This window comes from Mustela nivalis (genome assembly GCF_964662115.1).
Source record: "Mustela nivalis genome assembly, chromosome: 7".
Classification (NCBI taxonomy): domain Eukaryota; kingdom Metazoa; phylum Chordata; class Mammalia; order Carnivora; family Mustelidae; genus Mustela; species Mustela nivalis.
This window is the reverse complement of record NC_139026.1, coordinates 108,215,405-108,232,618: the sequence shown is the minus strand read 5'-3', so window position 1 is coordinate 108,232,618 and position 17,214 is coordinate 108,215,405. Positions and strand designations below refer to the sequence as shown.

The following is a 17,214-nucleotide window of genomic DNA, read 5'->3' as shown; positions in this document are numbered from 1 at the left end:
TCGCTATAAACATCAGGGTGTATGTACCCCTTTGAGTCTGTATTTTTGTATCTTTGTATCTTTGTATCTTTTTGTATCTTTTGTATCTTTGATTAAATACCTAGTAATGCAATTACTAGCTCTATTTTTAACTTTTTGAGGAAACTCCATACTGTTTTCCAGAGTGACTGCTTCAGTTTGCATTCCCACCAACAATGTGAGGGGGTTCACCTTTCTTTGCATTCTTGCCAACACCTGTTGTTTCTTGTGGTGTTAATTTTAGCCATTCTTACAGGTGTGAGATGGTATCTCACCATGGTCTTGATTTGTATTTTTCTGACAATGGGTGATGTTGAGCATCTTTTCACGTGTAAAGATTTTTTTTAAAAAGTATTTTTAAGTAATCTCTACACCAAACGCGGGACTTGAACTCCAAGATCAGGAGCTGTATGTCTTACCAACTGAGCCAGCAAGCAGCCCCGGAATGACTCACAATTTGGGTTTGTCTGATTATTTCCTCCTGGTTGGATTCAGGTGCTATTTCTTTCTTTTTAAAAATTACTGAGGTAAAATATCTGTTCCACAACAGTAACCATTTTAACCACATTTAAGTGTACAATTCCGTGGCATTGAATACATTCAAAATATTGCACAACCATCACTACTGCCTATTTCCAGAATGTTTCCATCCACCCAAACAGAAATTCCATACCCATTAAACAATAACTTCCTATGTCCTCTACCCCCACCCAGCTCCTGGCAACCATCATTCTACTTTGGATCTCTATGAATTTGCCTATTCTAGGTATCTCATATAAAGAACATACAATTCTTGTCCTTTTGTGACTGGCTTATTTCACTTAGTGTGATGTCTTCAAGGTTCATCCATATTGTAGCCTTTATCAGAAGGTCCTTCCTTTTTAAGGCTGAATAAGATTGCTTTGTATGTATACACCACGTTTTGTTTATCCAGTCATCTGTTGACAGATGAATGGGTTTGCCTCTAACCTTAGGTTGTTGTGAATACTGAATACTATGAACACCAGTGTACAATTATCTGTTTGAGTCCCTGCTTTCAATTATTTTGGGTATATACCTGGGACTGGAATTGCTGGATCATATGGGAAGCCTATGTTTAACTTTTTGAAGAACCGCCATACTGTTTTCCATAGTGGCTGCACCATTTTACATCCTTACCAGCCTTCAGTTCTCATGAGGTCTCCAATCTCTCCACAACTTCACCAGTATGTTTTGTTTTGTTTTAATAATAGCCATCCTAATAGGTGAGAAGTGGTATCTCAATGTGATTTTGTTTGTTTTTAGAGATTTATTCATTTATTTATTTGAGAGAGACAGAGCAAGCATGAGGAGGGAGGAGAGGGAGAGGGAGAAGTGGGCTCCCTGATGATCAGGGAACCTCACATGGGGCTCAATCCCAGGACCCCCAAGTCAGTATCCAAGCCAAAGGCAGATGTTTAACCAACTTACTGAGCCACTCACGTGTCCCCAATATGATTTTAATTGTATTTCCCAAATGACTAATAATGTTGAGTATCTTTTTATGTCTTCTTGGCCATTTGTGTATCTTCTTTGGAGAAATGACTATTCAAGTTGTTTGTCTGCATTTGAATTGTTTGTTGTTGTTGTTGTTGTTGTTCGTTAAGTTCTAGAAGTTCTTTCATGTTTTGTATTTTAATCCCTTATTAGATATATGATTTGCAAATATTTTCTCCCATTCTGTGGGTTCTTTTTCACTCCTTTGATAGTATCCTTTATACATAAGTTTTAATTCTGATGACGTCCAAATTGCATACTTTTCTTTTGTTGTCTATGCTTTCGGTGTCATATCCTAGAAGTCATTGCCAAATTCAATGTCATTAAGAGTTTCCCTTAGGTTTTCTTTTAAGAATTAGGTAGTTTTATCTCTTAAGTTTAGGTCTTTGATTCATTCTGCCTTAATTTTTGTATATGATGTAGATAAGGGTTCCATTTCATTCTTTGGCATGTGGAAATATCCTGTTTTTCTAGCACCATTTGTTGAAAAGACTGTCCTTTCCCCATTGAATAGTTTTGTACCCTTGACAAAAATCAATGATTTCTGGCTTATTATTTCTGACCCTGTTCCATTGGTTTATATGTCTGCTCTATTCCATTTTAAGAAGTAATATGGTTTCTTCTAAACTCTTATCCTTGTACCCACTCCATCAAGGGGGGAATAAGGAGGAAAAGTCTTAAACACCAAAGGATTAAGTAACGAATGTTATGGTGCCCTGGATTTGAATGCTAGGAAGAATGCAACATTCTGGAGGTGCCCGATTTTCAGACTAGCATTCAAATTGTCAGTGTTGAGCAAGCATTTTGTTCTATTTTGAACCCATCCCTTGCTATCTTGGGCACAACCATTCTTTACATTTTTTCCCGTGTTACCAAACTTAGAGGACCCAAATACGCTTGCAAGTGATGCTGTTTTGAAATCCCACGTGATGGGAATGAGACTGATTCTGTGTGTGCATTCAGCCTTTAACTCATGAAAGAAGAATCGCTATTAGTCAGAGGTTCTTCATTGAGCACAATTTATTTGGGACACTGTAACACAAAATTTACATCCATTGTGGCTTCCAGTGCAATTAGGGAGGCAAAGTATATATATAAATGGATAATCATCTAGAGATGGGAAAGATGAAAAAGGAAATAGTCGCCCAAATCTCCAAATGTAGGATCTTTCCGGGATATTTAAAGAGGAAGAGTAAATTCCGTTTCAAGGGTTGAAGGGAAACAATATGGGGTATTAAGACGAAGGCAGATATGAATGAACTATCTGGGGACAGTGAGAAGGCCAGCCCAACTAGATCAGAGGGTATGTGTGGGAGAGCAGTGGTGGATAAGTGGGGTGGGGCTAAATTATGTAGGGTTTTTAAATAACCAGACAGAAGAGTGTGCACTTGATTTAGTAAGACAATAGGATACCCTTAATAGTTCTTAAATGACATGATTAATTTTTAAAATAAAGGATGGTGGTACAGTTTTAGGTAGATTTGCTCAGGAGGGAATGTGGGGTAGGTTTTTAGAGAAGAGGAATTGATTCAGTTATCATAAGACTTCCCTGGAAAGAAAAGTAGATCTTTGCCCCAAGTCCAATGTCAGATTGAGGTGTGTTTCAGAACCCTTGTTAATTGAAATCCAGTGTTAGAAAATGCACTGGATCTAAAATCCTGTAAGATCTTGCCCAAGTTCAAGCAGACCCACTAATCTTTCGTGTTAATGGCCTAAAATTTCCACTCTGGGTTCTGGTTTGGTTTGGCGCTCTCCCCAGATTGCCTCACTAGGGTGCCATGTTTCCAAAGCTACCAAGCTATGGGCAGGGCTGTAATTTCAGTTTCCTCATTTTTACAAAAGATCAGGTTTTCTAAAGCTCTTAGTGTATCAGCCAGAATTTGTGTTGAAAAGATACACAAAAACTGGGAACCACTGCGGTTGACTTTTAGCCCTTTCATCCCACCTGCATTCCCCTAAATGCTCAGCAGGACCTAGCATTTTCTCTCCACTCAGTGCTCTCCCTCAGCAGCCAAAGATTACCTGTTATGCACACAAGTGGTCCAAGCTGCTCTGTCCCAGAGAGGAATGTGGAGCCTTGCCAGTTGACATTTTGGGGGGTCACAGGAAAAGAGAGGGTAAGCAGGAAGTGTTTCATGGGCTAGAATCATGGGATATGCAAGGACACCCCATGAACATTCCAGAGCTCAGTGCTAGACAATGGCATATGAGGAACCATTAGACTGATTTCCCCTGTGGTCAGAGGCTGGCTGCATTTTTATCCTTCCTCCCCTGCCTGAACACTCCCAACATTGGAATTTCTTCAGATGGCTACTGTGTGTGGTTTTCAACCAGGACAAACAAAAAAGAGAGAGAGAGAGAGATTTGTTTTCCTGTCTGCTTTTGGTCAATGGAATCTCTGATTCGACTTAACCGGTCATGCCTTGGACACCCCGTGGCTGGTTAGGACTTTAAGCCCTAAGCACACGGAACTAGCTTTACTGACTCCTTTCCATCGCCCGAATCAGAGTACAAACTTCATCCTACCCCTCACCCCCAGCGTCCCTTCAAACTATGGTAATTCTGCAGGTAATTCCCAGCTAATATTCTACCCACAAATTGCTATTTCAGCTGAACTTCCCCATACTTGAGCATCCTTACCAAATATTTTGGGCTTCCTCATGGTCTAGTTACTTTCTCATCTGTAGGCTTTTCTGGTATAATTTTGAAGTGGTGAAAAATCTGCCCTCATTTTAAAAGGCATATAGTGGGCGCCTGGGTGGCTCAGTCGGTTAAGAGTCTCCCTTTGGCTCAGGTCATGATCCCAGGGTGCTGGTTGGGCTCCCTGCTCAGCGGGGAGTCTGTCTCCCTCTGCCCCTACCCCGGCTTGTGGGTGCTTGCGCACGCGCTCTCTTTCTCAAATAAATAATAAATAAAATGTTTAAATACATACATATACACAGACATAAATACATAAACAAAGGGCATATAGTAAGCTCAGCTCCCCGTCCCCCAAGAGATATTGCAGAAATCTGGATTTCTACTCCTTTAATACCAAATTCCAGCCTTCCAGGAGTTTCAGTATGGATTTCCCAAAACCTTTGTGCTTTGGTGTCTTGTTTTTCACCTTCTTTTTCCCCTAACTGAAAATGGGGTGAGGAGCAGGAGAAGGGATTGTGGATCACTGTGATTAAAAAACAAAACACACAGACGGCTCAAGGAGAATCCTGGCCCCTCCCATATCCAATCCCAGGGAGCAGGAAGTAGAAGCAACTCTCAGGTGAGTAAATTTGCAGATGCCCATGCATGTCCAGAACATTCCCCAAGGGTCATTAGAGACTGTCCAGCGGGGGCGTGGAAGCTATTCTTCCGTTTTGGTTTTCTTTCAAAACTTTCGTCCAGAGAGCATCCTGTTCTGTTATATACATCCCCAGCGCTTTCTCCAAATTGCTAAGTGGAGTACGAGACTCAAGTGCCTGACATTGGGTTAGAAATAGAAAATGAGCTGGCAAGACACTAGTCCCAAGCCTAGGATGGGCTGCTGCTGAGTCCTCCCCCACAAGCCCTCTGTACTTGGCCCTTCCTTCTTCCCCTCCACAGCCCCAGGGCTCAATCCTGTCCTTGTTCAACAGTTGAAGGCACTTTACGATATTTTCAAATATACCCTTGATCCCTGCACACATTTAAGAAGCAGCTGTTTTCCCTCCAGAACACTAAGCAGAAAGCCGACACCCCCCTTCCTTCTCCCTATCTTCCCCGGGGCGGGGGGTGGGGTGGGGTGGGGACTTGGCGGAGCTGGGACCTCTTTGTGGGGAGTCTGTGGCCAGAGGCGCACACACCTTTGAGAAGGAAAAAGCAGTGGGGTGGAAAGGCTATGCCCTTTGGGGATTGCATTTTGCAGGCTATAATTAATTAATTAATTAACTGGTTAATTAATTCACTAATTTGTTTTTATTTTATTTTTAAAATTTTAAAAATTATTGTTTTTTAAATTTCTTTTCAGTGTTCCAGAATTCATTGTTTATATCACTAACTAATTTTGAATTGAGCTCTACTCCCAACATGGGGCTTGAACTCATAACCCTGAGATCAAGAGTCACCTTGCAGGCTATACTTAGAAGCAGCTGTCCTGCTTGTAGAAAGCAGTGGCCCGCTCTAGCTATAATTATGTCCCTTTCTCTTCCTTCCTTCCTTCCGTTCTTTGTTTCTTTCTTTTTTAGTGACCTTCTTTCAGAAACTCGATTTTAAGGTGTTTACCATTTTCTGTAAAATGGAAAAAAAAAAAAATGTTGCCTTACAGGCAGGTGGTCCCCAGTGTATTCTCAGTCTCCTGAGGAAGGAATGGGGAGCAGTTTGGTAAAACTTCACTTGATGTTGGAGTTACCGGAGGATAGGAACTGAGGTGAGGCTTTTGGGATGACAGAGAGTCAAGTTCTTGTTTTTATCACCTAGACATTGGTGGACTGATTCAGGATTCCTGGGTTCCCATTTTCCCTTTTATCAGACCCATGCTACGTCCATCCACGTAACAGCATGGTGACCAGGTTTGAATCCCACCCTACTGGTTGCAGGACCGGCTTACTAGTTATGGGAACTTGGGCAAGTTCCTTGATAACCGGATCTGCCTCCTAAGATTACCGTGAGCTTTAAGTGCAAGGTGGGTAGGCCAGGGACCAGCATATATCGTGAAAGCATTCCTGAGATTATGGGCTTTTTCCTCTCCTTGGCTGTAGCATGACGAAGTGCTTGTAACTGTCATGTCGGTCATTCTGCACTCCTGACAGGAAGAACGTCCATTGTGTGCAAACACTCACTGTGAGTGTTGTTCTGAGGACCGGCAGAGGAAAGGAAAGATCTGGCTCCTACCCTCTGGGAGGGGAAGAGACTCCTCAGAGAGTTTCTCAGAGAATACGACTCACAAAGGGAAAGAATCTGCACCCAGCTTTCCCCTGTGGGAAATGTCAGGACATGGAGGCCTGTCAGAGGCTCTGGGACCGGGGATCGTCAGCAGCGCCTGGGGAGCAAAGAAAGCTGTGGAGGTTATCTTCATACCTCGAGGCCTCCTTCTGGCACAGAGTGTGAAAGAAGAGCGGGAAGGACAGACAGGACTGGGATTTGGCAGGGTTCCATGAGCAGCTGAGGAGCTCCGCCTCTAGGCCCCAAATCTGCCCCTTGGGGATTCAGGCTCCCCCTTCTGGGCCTAGCCCCACACTCAGAGCCCTGGTTCTGGGCACACTGGTGTGTCCTCCCTAGTGTGCGCCTGTGACGGGCCATGGCCATGCCCTTCCAGTCTTCCCCTGCCTCTCCTGAACCCCCGGCCCATTCTAGGCTTTATAATCAGAGTCCTCATTATTCTGCTTTGTCCATCCAATCTGTTAAGGTCCACTTCAATCTCATCTCCTCCCTGAAGCCTTCCCTGACCACCCAGCTCTCACTGCCCTAAGTTTCCTTGTAGTGGAAAGTTGAAATGTGGTTAATTACATTTGCCCCAAATATCTGAGCACCTGTTGGGTTGCAAGGCTCTGGGCGTGGATGTTGGGGAAAGTATGAAAGTAAAGGGCAGGGTCGTCTTTTATCAAGAAGGTTAGACTCTAAGAGAATGGCCTGGAAAATCCCCATGTTGCTTTGCAGGTCTGTTGTTATTATTTAACTTAATAACAACAATAATAATAAACCATTGGGGGAATACTTGCTATGTGTCAGTACTGTGCCAAGAGGCTTTCATGAACTATCTAACCCTTAATAGTTCTCCTGTAGGGGAAATGCTATTATTTGAGCCAGGCAGGCCGACTCTACTGTTTCCACTCCTCACCACGCTGCCGTAATTTTCCCCGTGTGTTTCACCTTTTCTGCTCAACGAGCATGAAACTCTTTGAGGCCAGGCACCTTGTCTCATCCTCCCTCAGCCCCTGCAGCACTAAACACACTGCTGGTTTTGGAGGTCAGCCGCACACGCCGCTGGTGAGTTGTCCGCCAGGATTCAGGGATGCCTCGGTGAGCAGGCCCGGCGGCGGCAGAGAGGAGAGATTGCCCCAGGTTTCATAGTTCCGGGCAGCAGAGCCAGAAAAATAGATGAGGAGTCCAGGGTCCACATACTGCTGGGGACCAACTCGCAGCTCACTCGCTGCCTCCAGGCCTAGACCAACATTACCACCGAGCCAGGCCTCTAGGTACTAGGTGGGCTTTAGGACCACTTTACAGCCTGCATGTAGGTCCATTAGGAACAGGCCTAGAAGGTTCCTGGTTAATGATTACCAAGACCCGGAAGTCCCCAACATTGCCTAGAACTAAGAATGTCCTGTCTTGAGGACAGACTCGTATCATCTTCACATCTACAAGCCAACCTTAGGATTGCTTAGCATGTCTGCCGAGTTAGAGTGATTGTATGTCTGAGAGCAGGGGCACTTGAGGCACAAAAATATCCGTCCTCATTCAAGGGGACAGATTCCTTGACATTTAATGAAAATCTTACTCCCGTTCTAGTTACTCATCTATCATGTTATCTCTTTCTTTCAGAGTTACTGATGGCCTAGATAGTATAATAAGCTATGCAGGGGAAAAAACAAAAAAACAAAAAAGGGACACCTGGGTGGATCAGTTCGTTAAGGCTGCCTTCGGCTCAGGTCAGGATGCCAAGGGTCCTGGGATCAAGGCCCATATCCTGCTCCTGGCTCAGCAGAGAGCCTGCTTCTCCCTCCCACTCTGCCTACTGCTCTCCCTGCTTGTGCTCTCCCTCTCTGTTAAATGAATAAGTAAAATCTTAAAAAAAGAAAAAAAGAAGCTATGCAGAGGGTGCCCTGGTGGCTCAGTTGGTTAAGCATCTGCCTTCAGCTCAGGTCATAATCCCAGGGTCCTGGGATCAAATCCTACAATGGGCTCCCCACTCGGTGGGGAGTCTGCTTCTCCCACTCCCTCTGCTTGTGCGCTCTCTCTGTCTGTGTCAGATAAATAAATAAAATCTTAAAAAAGAAAAAAAAAAGAAGCTATTTAAGACTTAAGGGCGCACACCACAAAACTGGTTTCCTGCCCTCCAGCAGCTAATAATCTCATGAAGGAGATGATTTTAGCTCTATAAACACACGTATCTACAACACAAGTCATATGATGATTATCATATCAACCGTTTATTAATTGCTCACCCTTTGCTTCTATGCTAATAATGTTTTAGCAGATGTTATCACACTTAATCTTTATAACAAATCTAGATGTAATTATTCCCATTTTATGTATGATGGATAAAGCTCTGAGAGGCTGATTTGTAACAGAGCTATCATTCAAGCCAAGGTTTGTTGGACCCCAAAGTTGGCTTCTAACAGCTACGCTGTACCGCTCCCCTTGAAAGGTCCAGACAGTGAGTGCTAAGTGAAAACAGAGATAAGGTCACTTTTGGCTCAGTTAACCAGAAGTCTTCTCCTCTAAATGATACTTCCCACTGCCATGGCCCAATCCTTTTTTTTCCCTTCATTTTTTTCCCCTACCTAGCCTTCACAGTACTACCAAATTAATGTTTCTTTCTTTCCCTCTCTTTCTTTCTGTTCGTTCTTTTTCTTTTCCTTCTTTCTCTCTCTCATTCTTTCTTTTTTTTTTTTAAGTGGGAGAGGGGAACAGAGGGACAGAGGGAGAGAAAATCTTAAGCAGACTCCACTCTCAGGGCAAACCCCAAGACGGGGCTTGACGCAGGACTCGATCTCACAACCCTGAGACGATGAGAGTTGGATGCTTAACTGACTGAGCCACCCAAAGCCTGACATGCAAGGTCTTCCACTGGCCAAGTATATCCTGGCTTTCCAGCCTTTGCTTTTTCTACTTCTGTTCCCTATATTTTTGCCAAATAGAACTATTTGCTATTCAGCATATAGATCCACCACTATTGCTTCCAAGTTTCTTTCCATACCTTCCATCTAGAATGCCTTTTCCTCAGTTCGTGTCTCCAACTCTTACCCGTTCTTTAATGTCCAGTTTAAATGTCACTTGTTACATGACAGTTACCAAGTTTGGGATATATACAGATATAGATATCTATATCTATAGATATCGATATAGATATAATTTCCATGTATTATTTATGAGTCTTTTTTCCTCTACTAGACAGCAAGTTCTTTGAAAGCAGAATCCAAATCTCATTCATTCTTTTTTTTTTTTTTTTTTTTAAGATTTTTTATTTATTTGTCAGAGACAGAGGGAGAGAGAGCGAGCGAGCACAGGCAGACAGAGAGGCAGGCAGAGGCAGAGGGAGAAGCAGGCTCTCTGCCGAGCAAGGAGCCCGATGTGGGACTCGATCCCAGGACCCTGGGATCATGACCTGAGCCGAAGGCAGCTGCTTAACCAACTGAGCCACCCAGGCGTCCCAAAATCTCATTCATTCTTATATTTTCCCATATCCCAGTCCCTAGTATCCTAGTACTTCTTTATGTACCTAGAATATCTTTATTCTATCATATCATATCCTCTATATCCTAATTAGATACAGTCTCCCATATCCTCCATGTCCTAACCTAATTAGAAGTCCATAAATATTTATTGGGTGAGTTAATTTTTTTAAAAAACTTTATTTATTTGACAGAGAGAGATCAGAAGTAGGCAGAACAGCAAGCAGAGAGAGAGGAGGAAGCAGGCTCTCTGCCAAGCAGAGAACCCGATGTGGGGCTTAATCCCAGGACCCTGAGATCACAACCTGAGCTGAAGGCAGAGGCCTAACCCACTGAGCCACCCAGGCACCCTGGATGAATTAATTTTTTAAATCGAAGGATAAACTAATTAAGTGGAAGGATTTGAATGTGTAGCACCTTCCTCTGCCAATCTTCTTTCGAAGTACCCATACCCTTACAGAAGCTGTGAAGATAGAGAGCTATAGTTTAGAGTCCTAGAAAGCCAAGATAGAATTGAACCTGGTAGGGTAAGAGTCTAGAGAACAATGGATCATTTGCTTGCTACATTGTAGAGGAAAAGGACAGGACACAGAGTTCAGGGTGGCGGGTAGAGGAAGGGCTGTAATAGCAATGAATTTCTTTCTTTGAAATATTGTCCAACATCCTGGTATTTGGGGAATCTGCCTCCCTTGTCTGGTGCAAACTGTGGCATTCTAGCCAAGCCTAGCAGCCAGGACTCTCACTGGTGGACCTGTTGCTTCACTGCCCCCAACCCCTACCCCTACCCAGCCCCTCCAGATGTATTGCCCTCCCTGTCATCCCCGAGCAAGTGTTAGGTGCAAACTAAGGCTAAGGTTGGACCCCCTTGGGCCAACTGAGCTTGGGCTCAAGTTGTGTAAAACCCATTGGACTTTCAGAATCAGAATCACATTTTAGGTGAATGGAAAAATCTTCCTTGATTTTGGCTTGCTTGTTCAGGGATTCACAGGACAGAGCAGGCTGAGCAGCCGACCTCAGCAGGATGCCTTAAGAAGGCATCTGCACAAAGGATGGGAAGGCAGAAAGACAGTCGTACCACCACAGAGAGGGGGCAGGAGGGGTGGAAGAGATGAGAGCAGCTTTCCATTTCAAGGACTACAAGTCTGCAGGTCCAGAGTTCCTAGATAGGCACTTGTAAAAATGGCCCTGTCAGGAGGGATTCTTGACTCTTAGGTAGTCTCTGTTCCCAAGCCCCTTTTATGGTTCCATTCACCTTATTCCAGCTTCCCAGGGGAGCTAGTACCGAGATGAGGTCTACATGAGCCACGCTCTGCCTTAGAGCTCGCAGCCTTTTTCTGAACCAGTCTTCCCAAGTCTAAGGAGCCTGTAATAGCAACTGGGAGATGGGACACTCAGAGGTCCCATTAAATGTCTGGTGAGACTTTTAGAACTCTGATCTTTAGAAAGCTAAGAGAAGGTAAAATTAAACTTATTGAAAGCAACCCACACCAGAGCAGAATTTCCTGACCTGAAGTCTCCAAATCCCAAAGATGTCTGTGGTGAATTCAGGGTGTGGGGGACCCACTGAAGTGGTGTGTAAAATTATATATGTTATGAAAAAAAAATTATATATGTATGTATAGGTGTGGCTGCCTTTGTTTCTGGAACGAGGGCCTGTAACCTTTATTACATTCTTAAAGGGTCTGTGACCTCCTGAAGTTAAACAAAACAAAACAGCACATTTTTCTAGAGGATAAAGGTGGGAACTGGGTGTCAGGGGAATTTGGAGGACATTCCAACTCCTCCCACTTCCCATGTGATGCAAACATGTGTGCGCTGGGAAACAGTGACAAATACAGGGAAGTGACAGGTCACTTAAAAAAAAAAAAAAAAAGCCCTTCAGGCTGATAGAATCCTGAGGTCTGTCCTTCTCTTCTTAAATGATACGACTTACGGGGGCGCCTGGGTGGCTCAGTGGGTTAAGCCGCTGCCTTCGGCTCAGGTCATGATCTCAGGGTCCTGGGATCAAGTCCCACATCGGGCTCTCTGCTCAGCGGGGAGCCTGCTTCCCTTCCTCTCTCTCTCTGCCTGCCTCTCTGTCTACTTGTGATCTCTCTCTGTCAAATAAATAAATAAAAATCTTTAAAAAAAAAAAAAAACACAAGTTAAAAAATAAATAAATAAATAAATGATACGACTTACGTAGCTGTCCCTCCTCTCTTTCATTTTGTCTTCGCTGCCACGGGATTACCTGTTCTAGAGAATGCTGTTTGTTCAAGGGCATTGAGCCTAAAAGGGGAGGCCTCGTTTGTTGGGCTGGCATGAAGAGCCACGGTCTGGGCAAGGTTGAGTGTGTCCTTCACCTGTTCTAGTGGAAGCCAAACTTGTCAAGCCTGTACCCCTTTAAAACTTCTAAAACATTTGTGGATTCCTCCGGGTAATTGTAATTGTACTTTCAGTATCCCTGAATGAAAAACTGCACGCTGATAAAAAGCAACAGTGTGGGTGATATTCCTTTAAATACGTATTTTTAAAAATGACAGGAGCATCTCTGTGTGTTTGAAAAACAGCTCAGCACTTACATGCGAGATGAATTATTTATCGCGTCTATAGGCAATGATCGGAAAGCCTCTGGATTCCGGAACCCCTCACTGTGGACCTCCTGAGGACCTTCTCCTCTTCCCTCAAAGAGGGAGTCACTGGTCTCATTTAAGCTCTTCGCTTTATAGATGAGGACACTGTGGTCTGAAAATATGAGTCTCCCAGTGAGGCGGGTGGAGCTCATTCGAGACCTTCCTTACTGCCACTGGAGGTCTTTGCAGGAGGCCTGTGAGGCCACAGAATGTTCTCAGAGCCTCCAGTCTCCCACTGGCCCTGGAACTCTCCTCTCCAACATCCATACCTCCACACCCTCCCCTCACTAAGAGGGCCACCTCTCCAAAGGGCACCTGAGGGAAGGAAGGACCCTGGCCCTCTGACAGGACTGCGTTGCTGCCATCAGGCACCCGAGCAAACTGTAGAATGGACCCTTTCGTGCGGTTTGCCATTAAATCAAGCAATCAGATTCTCCCCCTGCTTACCTGTGGAAGACGCTTTATTCCTTTCAGATTAGCAGACCTGAGAAACCATCAGACAAGAGAGTCAACTGAGGGGCACCAGGCCTTGGCAACAAACATAATGGCTGCCACTTGAGTGACTGAGCCACCCAGACAGGTTAAGCCCTGCCTCATGTGGTCCTTACCACACGCCTGTATTATTCTCATCCTCATTTGACAGATGAGACTGAGGCTTGGAGAGGTAAATGGCAACGCCACACACTTTCTAAGGGCTTCAGGGATGGGATTCAAAGCCAAGCCAAGAGCTAGAGCCTACAGGGGTAACCTCTATGCAGCACTCTGTTACGCCAGGCTGACTGGTCCCAGGATTCTTGGGTCCTCATTGGAAGTAAATGATATTTTGACCCCTTTACTCAAGGAATCATTCTAAAGCCAGTCATAGTTACCCAGTAATGCAGAAGCCCTTCTCTTCCAAAACTGGGAACCTCTTTGCCACATCCTCTAGGGACCCAGATGGACTCCATAAACAGTGCTCATCCATGAGAACACAGGCACTTGATCTTTAAAGTTCTGATTCTAGGGCACCTGGGTGGCTCAACTGGTTAGGCAACTGCCTTTGGCTCAGGTCATGATGCCAGAGTCCTGGGATTGAGTCCCTGATAGGGCTCCCTGCTCTGCTGAGAGTCTGCTTCTCCCTCTGACCTACTCCCCTCTCCTGCTCTCTCTCACTTTCTCTCTTAAATAAATAAATGAGATCTTTAAAAATAAAATAAAATAAAATCCTAATTCTAGCTCACAGCTCCTGCACAGAGGAGGTCAGAAAGGGTGAGTTCCTAGGCTCGTTCCCACCTCTGCCCAGGCTGTGCTCCACCAGGAAGTGCTCCCTGACAGATCCACTCACCACTAAGGCCTCCAGGCTGACTCAAAGATTTCCCTGGTCCACGAAGTTCTTCAGAACTATATGAATCCACGCTGATTTGTCTCATTCTTTCTGGAGGAATTTTCTCTTTGGCCTAATTGCAGCTTCTGCATTTGTCTGTTTTGACTCGTGGAAGAGCCTTAGCCCCCAGCAAGCTCCCTGAAAGCAGAAGCCAAACGTATTCAGTGTCGCCTGCCCCCAAGCACCCAGCACACGGTAGGACTGCTTGTCAGTACTTCCTACATGGAAAGCCATGGTCCTGAGAACTTCCTCCCTCCTGGACCATTCATTCTGGCTACAGCTCCTCTCCAAAGACATTGCTGGCTTCCCACCCCCTACCTAATTCCCCTGAGGCTCATGACCTTTGAAAGTGCTGGGATTTGTTTTGCTGCCCTCATCAGAAAGAAGCCTGACTTTTTCTGAGAATCTTTTTGTCTTTGGGGCCCAAGGGGCATGGCCTGGAAGACGTGAGACCAGTTTTTCTGCACCTGAACAGGGCTCTCCTTGAGCTCTAAGAGGCCATTCAAGGCTTCGGCAGCTCGGACTTTTAAAATCACCTGAGTCCAGACAGGGGGTTAAAAAGGCAAGAATCAGAGGAAGGTGTGTGAGTTTTCTTCTCCGCTCGTGTCTCTTTCTCAAGGGCTCTTCTTAACTAAGTGTGTTTGCCTTTCGCTATTCTGGGAGGCTGAGAGCCTCTTTTTGTCTGTAGACTGAGACAGAATGTCTGAAGCAAGAGGAAATCAAGCTCCTGACCCAATCCCCCCACCGCGGTGGAGCCCAGCGCTCTGGCGAGGTGACGAGGCGCTGTCCTGACTGATCTTCACTGGGTCAACTAGGACAGCTCGCTGAAGCCTCCTGGCCTTTGAGCCAGCCATACCCCTCTCTGAACCTCAGTTTCTTCAGCTGTAAAATGGAGGGGCTGGGCATTGATCACTGAATCCCTTCCTGCCCTGAATCATCACTGCCTTCTAAACTTTTTCCTCCCAACCTCTACCCCCACTCTGCCACTGACTTCCCACAGGACTTTGAACCACACGGTGGTCAGGGCTGCACCTTGGCCTTGCCCAGCTAGGAGTTCTATAGGTTGAGATAGTCCTATTGACAGAACAGGACTGCTGCCATCCAGTGTCCTGGCAAACTGCAGAAGGGAACAAGAGGGTCTTTTAGGCAGTTTGACATTAAATCAAGAAATCATAGCGTCCCCTACTTACCTTTGGAAATGCTTGGTCCCTTTCAGATAACCAGTGTACTATTTTCCACTGAATAATTTTACTAACAATAATATCTGAATTTTTTACCCGTCCTTTACAGTTTATGAAATGGTTTTATATCTGTGATCTCTCTCTCCTTTTTTTTTAAAAGATTTTGTTTATTTATTTATTTGAGAGAAAGAGAGAGGGAGAGCAGGGGGAGTGGCAGAGGAAGAGGGAGAAGTAGGCTCCACACTGAACACAGAGCCTGATGTAGGACTCGATCTCACAACCCTGAGATCATGACCTGAACCAAAATCAGGAGTCGGAAGCCCAACCGACTGAGCCACCCAGACAACCCAGCAATTGCTCTCTTTTTAAAAATGTTATTTTTAAGTAATCAATACAGCCTATGTGGGGCTCAAACTCAGAACCCCAAGATCAAGAGTCTGCACACTCCAATGACTGAGCCAGCCAGGCACCTCCCTACAATTCATTTTTAAATTCTCACCGGGACAACTCCACATAAAAGACAGGGATTATCATTCCTATTTTGCAGACCAGGTAAATGGAATGATTTACCTAAATTATTCAACCAGAATGACAAAGCTGAGAATGAATGTCCTACAGAGAAACCACAGGCACCTAGAAGCCAGGAGCAAATGCAGACCTGTTTAAGGATGTTTACCTTACCACGATAGGACTCAGTGTGAACATGTGAAGGAGAAATATCTGTAATATAGAAAATACATGCAAATGATATGTAAATCTGCCTCTGGAGATTTTGAACCAAGAGTTTGCTTGGTGCTTTGCAAAGGAACACAAGAGCAGTAGTTCGATTCCTTCCCGTGAGCAAGAACCAGAGAAAGTAGAGGAGATGGTGACCGGACAGAGGGTATTGGGTGATTTCCAGCCTGCTTTTTCTTCCTTCTGATAGTTTTTGTTGTGGAGGCAGAGGGTGGGAAAGGAGGTAAGGAAAGGAGAAAAGAGCTCCTTATGTTTGGCCCCATCCCCTTTTCAGGTCACAGCTCCTGCTCAGAGCTAGGCAGGATGCGAGAGCCCTCTTGAGACCCAAGCTCCCTTCCTGCAGCCCCAGGGCCTCCCCCTTGGGGGAGGGCAGTGATGAAAGTGCGCAGTGGGAGGGAGACGCAGGCTGTAATCTCTCCCACACGGTCCCACCTCTCTGAATCATGTAGGTCATGCCCTACTGTGCTCTGAGGCTCCTGGTGGAAAGTGGCAGAGTGTAATTATTCTCTCCAGAAAGGGAAGGCGTTGGAAATGGTACCCAAATTCAGCAAGATCATCACCCCTCAACTGGGCAAAGGAAAATGAGGTGATCCTTAAGGAGGTACAGCGAGAGCTTTGTACCTACAGCATGGTCCGGTCTGGAGAGGTCAATCTGCTGTGCCTTGGACACCTCTCCTGTCACTTTATAGCCTGTCCCCTGGGCTGGGTCAGAAAGTACAGCTCCCCCGAAGCAAGAAAGGCACCAGGTCAGGCAGGAAAAGCAGTTCATTTGGGCTATCCAAGGAAGACTCACAGATCAGAACCCAGGGCCCTGTCGACAGCATTTCTCAGAAAAGGAAACCACTTGGTCTGCGCTCACCAAAGCTGAGGCACTTTGGACAAATTCTCTCATTTGAGCCTCACATCATCTCTGTAAGAGGGGAACTATTCTGAGCCTCATTTCATGGGGGATCAAGGTCACACGGCTAGCTGGTGGCAGGTCCAGGGTTCATGCACAAGGGTTCCGCACCCTTGATCAGAGCATGACACTATCTCTACCAGGGCTCTGGGTGCAGACGGAGGTGCATGAGACCTCTGAATGGCAATGCCCAGAGAAACAGCGCTCAGGGTGCTGGGGAAGCAAAGGCCCAGGCTTTGGGTGACCAAGGCCTCTGGAGAGCAAGTGACTTCAGATCAACTTGTGAGGGAGCAGCCCTTTCCCGGGAAGCTGGGCCCTGGGCCGGCTGCCCCACGGTCATTGCCTAACCTCTGTGGCTAAACAAAGAGAGCTGAGGTGAGGAAATCAGAACATCCTGTGGAAGGAGCAGAGAACAGAAAACACACTGACGCCATGGGGCCGGGGGTGCCCAGGGGCCAGGGAACCCTGTGAGCCTGGCTGAGGGCCCTGGGGTGGGAGCCGCCTCGCTTGGCCAGCCGTGGGAGCCTCCACTGGCAATAACCAC

General features: G+C 45.6%; 1 protein-coding gene across 3 annotated transcripts in view; it reads left to right on the top strand.

Moving 5' to 3' along the window:
* NINJ2 (ninjurin 2) overlaps positions 1-17,214 on the top strand; it is a 78,453-nt gene that overhangs the window by 18,120 nt on the left and 43,119 nt on the right. The gene's annotated exons all lie outside the window — the stretch shown is intronic.